Below are 5,640 nucleotides of genomic sequence, written 5' to 3' on the forward strand. Positions count from 1 at the left end.
ATAAATTATTACTGCCGATGTTAATAGTTGTTTGTTCGATGGACAATAATTCAAAATGACATATCTGTCCATTCCTCTTATTATTATTAGAAGTTTGGGTATGATTCTTTTTTTTTAAATTAATTTATTTTTTTAATTTTTTATAAACATATATTTTTATCCCCAGGGGTACAGGTCTGTGAATTGCCAGGTTTACACACTTCACAGCACTCACCATAGCACATACCCTCCCCAATGTCCATAGCCCCAACCCCTTCTCCCAACCCCCCTCCCCCCAGCAACCCTCAGTTTGTTTTGTGAGATTGTCACTTATGGTTTGTCTCCCTCCCAATCCCATCTTGTTTCATTTATTCTTGGGGGTTTAAGGGGGTAGGAAAAGAATAAATGGGTATGATTCTTTAAGTAATGATTTATTTGTTAAAGAATTTTGACAGTGGTGGGAAAATCTCTCTAAAAAGAGGTCCTACAGCTGTGAAATATTCTCACACTGACACAGTTTCAAACTGGGGGCATTTAGAGTATGAGGTAAGAGTCTTCACTTTTATTGGCTATGTGTGGGTTGTTTGGTTTCTTGGCAGGAATGTTTTTGCATGTTGAATATTTCCCATAAATACTTTCTTGTTCAGTATTAGGGGGCTTCTGGTTCTAGTAGGTAACCAATAAATTAAGCAAAACAAATTAAATATCCCTTTATTTCATGCTTTGGTTATACACTTTTAAGAGGAAAGTGTTTGGGGCCTAAATTTTTACTTAATTGACTAAATTCTAGATTTTTGTTTTGCTTGTTTTAAACTCTTAACAAGTTTGTAATTTCCTTTGAGGGTAGGGATTATCTTGTGTTTATTTATTTCTGCAGAGCTCTATATGGTGCTCAGCATAAAACAACTTCAAAGTATAAAGGAAAAAAAAAAAAACCCACAATTCTTTACTTCAGATTTTACTCATTCCTAAAAGTCTTATAAAGTGTTTGCTAACAAATTAATACTATTAAAGTAAATCAGGAGATGGTTTGGTGACCAAAAGGTACTCCAATTTTTTAGTGATATTATACAACTCTTATGTTAAATGCAAATGGTTCTCATTTAATTGTATAGTAATCTTCATATTTAATTTTCACTTCTCTACTAAATCCTCATACTGACTTTTAAGAAAAATCTAAGACTCTTTGTTCCTTCTGTTCCTTCAGTTGTCCACTGTGAGTGTTATGCCAAAAAACCATGCTGATAATGTGAATCATAACAGCTCAGATATATTCATATATAATCTTAGCTACACAAAGAACCTCCTTGCACCTCTTTTCTTATTCTCCTCCCCAGGCTCTGATCTTCATCACCATTGCATCAACCATGTACTGTAGCCATTTCTCTTTTTCTTCATTTGTCAATCATTACTATATTCTCCTTCATAAATCATATCTGGATCTTGTCTCTATCTATGGAAATAAATCCAATTATTTTGTGTGTCTTATAAAATAAAGTCCAGAAAATATGGCTTCAAACAAATATTTCAAGAAAAATACAATTTACTGGGAGTCAAGAGCATGGGAAAAAATGTATATGATGAAAATATAAAGATTAGATAGCTAGATAGATAAGTAAATGGAATTTATGTGAAGGTATATTTCTCTATAATTTAAATGACTTTTTTTCCTTGTTTGGCAATGAGGAGTACTAAGATTTTTACCCAGAAAGTGATATATTAAGATTTATATTTTAGGGGCACCTGGGTGGCTCAGTGGGTTAAACCTCTGCCTTCGGCTCAGGTCGTGATCTCAGGGTCCTGGGATCGAGCCCCGCATCGGGCTCTCTGCTTAGCAGGGAGCCTGCTTCCTCCTCTCTCTCTCTGCCTGCCTCTCTGCATACTTGTGGTCTCTGTCAAATAAATAAATAAAATGTTTTAAAAAAAGATTTATATTTTAAAGATAGTTTTCAGACTACAGTGCACATAGAAGGGAGAAAAGGACAGATGGAAAAAGTTGGACAGAAGCCTATCTCAGTTAAGTCCAAGTAGGAGATGATAAGAGTATAGAGAGAAAAAGAGATAACCAGAAGCAGAATTAAAGGTCCTTGATGACTGATTAAAGAAGTAAGTGGAGAAGGTGACAGAGCAGAAAATGACTTTGCAGTTTCTGGTTAGTCTGAAAGAGTGGATGAGTTTTACTAATAAGCAAAATAGAAGATATTAGTGGAAGAATAGATTTGGTTAGATGTGGGAGGAATGTATGATTAGTGATGAAGTACAGTATGAAGAACATGCTGAGTTTAGTTTAGTATTTGTTGTGGTTGAGGATCTAGTCAAACACTCAGAGAAGGTATTTAATACATAAGTTTTCAGACAAGATCTTGTGTATAAGTTCTCTTTCTTTTTTTTTTTTTCCTTATAGTATCTGGTACATTGTTATTTTAATAATTCTCCACTTTTGGTTACTGTGTCAGCAAGCTGAGGGTGTGACCAATTAGTGTAGTATTACTCTTGGGTACCACTGCTGACATAGTCATTGGGATGGATAGCCATGTAGTGGCTATTACTAACAGTCGCCATCACCATTGCAAGCATGTGTTGTTGGATCATTGAGTTCTGCAGATTGTCTAATCCTGGTGGATATCATTTGATATGTAAGTGGTTGCTGAAAGGCATTTAATAACCTTGAAAGGATACAATGCATTAGGGAGGTTATTCATATCATAACTGTGAGGATAATAATAGCCAAGGATTAAAAAATTCCCCAGAGCAAAGATTCTCAGGAGATAAGATTTAAGTATATCAAATGTGTTACAATCAGATTTGGATCTTGCATTTCTAAGTCAACCTACATTTTTGAGAGATAATGTATAATTGGGTTTCAATTTTTTCCAGAGTTATTTATATAACATGACATAATATATTGGCAATCACATATGCTGATGATTACTTAGGACAGAATGAACATGAAGATATTTCAGGAAGTGGTATTTCAAGTGATCTTCCACTTAAACTAGGACTGTCTATTATGTAAGTGATCAGGTATTTAATAAGAGAAGTTTTTATGAAAACAAAAGGGAAAAAAAGATTAATAGCTGGAGTAAAATATAAACTCAGTATCTGGGTATGAACAGCAGCCAGTTGAGAAAATGTCTAGATTTGAGTTCAAAGCATCTTTATATGGTGGAATAAGAATGGCAGCTTTGATCTGATATAGTTTCCTGATCTGCAGTTTGACTGTCTTTGACGATGTCACTGGATGTTCTGGTAAACTACCAAGTGGCCCCTACAACAACAAGCATGAGGGTTGTCCACACTGTTGTGATTTCTCTGAAGTTAACAGGCAAATAACAAAACTTCAAAGAAAATGAACAGAACTAAAATTGAAAAAGGGTTTACTACAGTTTTCTATTGAAACAATTTTAATAGTCATTCCATTTTTATCAAAGATAATTATAATGAGACTAATTTGTAAATATGTACAGTGTCATTAAATGTGGTCTGATTATCTACACAAATGTAGCAAGAATAGTGATTCTATGCATATTCTCAACATGATATTCCAGTCCAGTTTTGTTTACATGGTTTAAATGTTTTTGTCTAGTTAGGGGATTTTCAAGCCAAATATCCATTTACTTTATTTTAAAACTACTATAAAATCTCAGTGTTTAGTTAAATTTCAAAATATTCAATAGTGATGACTTTATCTTTTGGTGATGACTTGGAATTATGGTCTTTAAAAACTTTTCAAAGAACAGTATAATACTTCATATTCAGACTCAAGTCTGAAAGAAGGAATAATGTATTAAAGATTTCTGATAGGCTCAATGTTCTAACAATTAGCATTAGATGAAAGCACTGTCTTTGATATCCACTTGCGAAATGAGTATTATTTCTAAAGCAGTTTCCACGTTAATAAAATTGACAAATATTTGAAGAACGTAGAAAAAAAGGAATCAGTTGGCACATAACTCTTACATAGTAAATATTTGTTGAACTAACAGATTTTTCCTCAGAGTACAAAAGTGCATGATTGCCCTGATTAAATTATCACAAATTCTGTTAAGCAGATTCAGAATTAGTAGGATATTTTCTTGAGATGTTATAGCAAAGTGGAAAAGAACACAGATTTTGGAGAAAAGAAGTCTATGAATCAAGTCAGTCCTCCAGTTCTTCTTAACTGCATAATGTAAGTTCTTTAATCTCTAAACCTCAGGTTTTACTTCTGGAAAAAAATGGAGATTGCAGCAAGTTTCTTTTTGGTTGAAGTCAAATACAGCCATTAATTAAAGCATTTAACATAGTAGTGACCATGTAGTACATGATAACTACTGCTATTTCTCCACAGTTTTTAATGGGTTTTCAAAGAAAAAAAATTAATAATGTAAATATATCATAACATTGAACTACTACTGAAGAATAATAGAGGAGATTCACTTTGTTTTGACAGAGAATAAATGATGCCACATGATGGTTGCCTTTCTATTGCTAAGAAATCAAATGTGGCTTGCTTTACACATATTGAATTCCAGCGCCCCTTCTAGGGTCCTGGGGTCAGCGTCACATGCCTGAGTTACTCAGGAGAGTTAAGTCAGGTAAGAAGATCCTTGTTCGGTGGCAGCATAGGTCTAGTGATTTCTAGAACCTAGACTAAAGAAAGTGCCAGGTAGAATTAATTTTATGCATGCGGTTGGTGAGCATAGATAGAAAGTCCATGAAGAAGGGTAGACAACATGAATGGTTATTCTCAGCAAATGACCTTTCTTGCCAAAGGTAGATAGTAGGTGTGGTACTCATGCAAATGATGGAAAAGGATGACTTATTGCATTTTAATTTATATTTTAGTGCATAGGAGTGTTTCAATTCAACAAAAAGACAAGAGCTTTATTATTTCCTTGGCAGTTTTTTGTTTGTTTTTAACCCTGCTTACCTCCCAAATTAGATAAATAACAGAAAAAGAGGTGAGGTTCTTAGGCTTAGGTAAGGGAAAAGCCTGTAAAAATTCTATGTGAAGTAGAATGGAAGAGCTGCCCTAACTGGAAAGAGTGTGATTCATGCTGTCAGAAACTGGAACAAAGATAAAGGTTATATAATGGCTATTTTCTTTTTATTTAATAAAAGCATGAATACATATACAATTTTTTCTTTTTCAGATTAAAGACTAGTAATGTAGGAATTTTTCAAAATATTTAAGATTGTTCTATCATCTAGAAAATCTAAGACTTTCAGGCAAATAGGACTTAAGCCATTATCTTTTTCCTTTTCAATATGTTATTTTACTTTTGTTAAGGGATTTTTTTTAAATATGGACTCTATGAATTTGCGTGTCATCCTTGTGCAGGTGCCGTGCTAATCTCCACATTGTTCCAATTTTAGTATATGTGCTGCTACAGTGAGCACTTGTTAATGAATTTTTAAGACTACATTAGTGAAAAATGGGGAAGGATTCAAATGGCGATAAATAATGGTGAGTAATAGTGCAACAGAATGATATACAAAACACGTACTATTCATGCGAGAATGAAAACTGTACTGTGCCACTGTATGACAGCACAAGCACAGAGCAGCCTAACGTCAGTGGTGAAGTTTCATCAGGTCAGTCTATCCTTGACCACAAATATTTAATGCTTTTTAATCAGCTCACAAAATTAAGTCTTACCACTCCTTGGGAATCCATGA

The 5,640-nt window shown here is 33.8% G+C and overlaps 1 pseudogene; it reads right to left on the minus strand.

Moving 5' to 3' along the window:
• Nucleotides 1-5,260: 5,260 nt before the first annotated feature.
• On the minus strand, nucleotides 5,261-5,361 carry LOC125103410 (uncharacterized; annotated as a pseudogene).
• Between the last annotated feature and the right edge of the window lie 279 nt (nucleotides 5,362-5,640).

Source organism: Lutra lutra, chromosome 6 (assembly GCF_902655055.1).
Source record: "Lutra lutra chromosome 6, mLutLut1.2, whole genome shotgun sequence".
In the NCBI taxonomy this organism is placed as follows: Eukaryota; Metazoa; Chordata; class Mammalia; order Carnivora; family Mustelidae; genus Lutra; species Lutra lutra.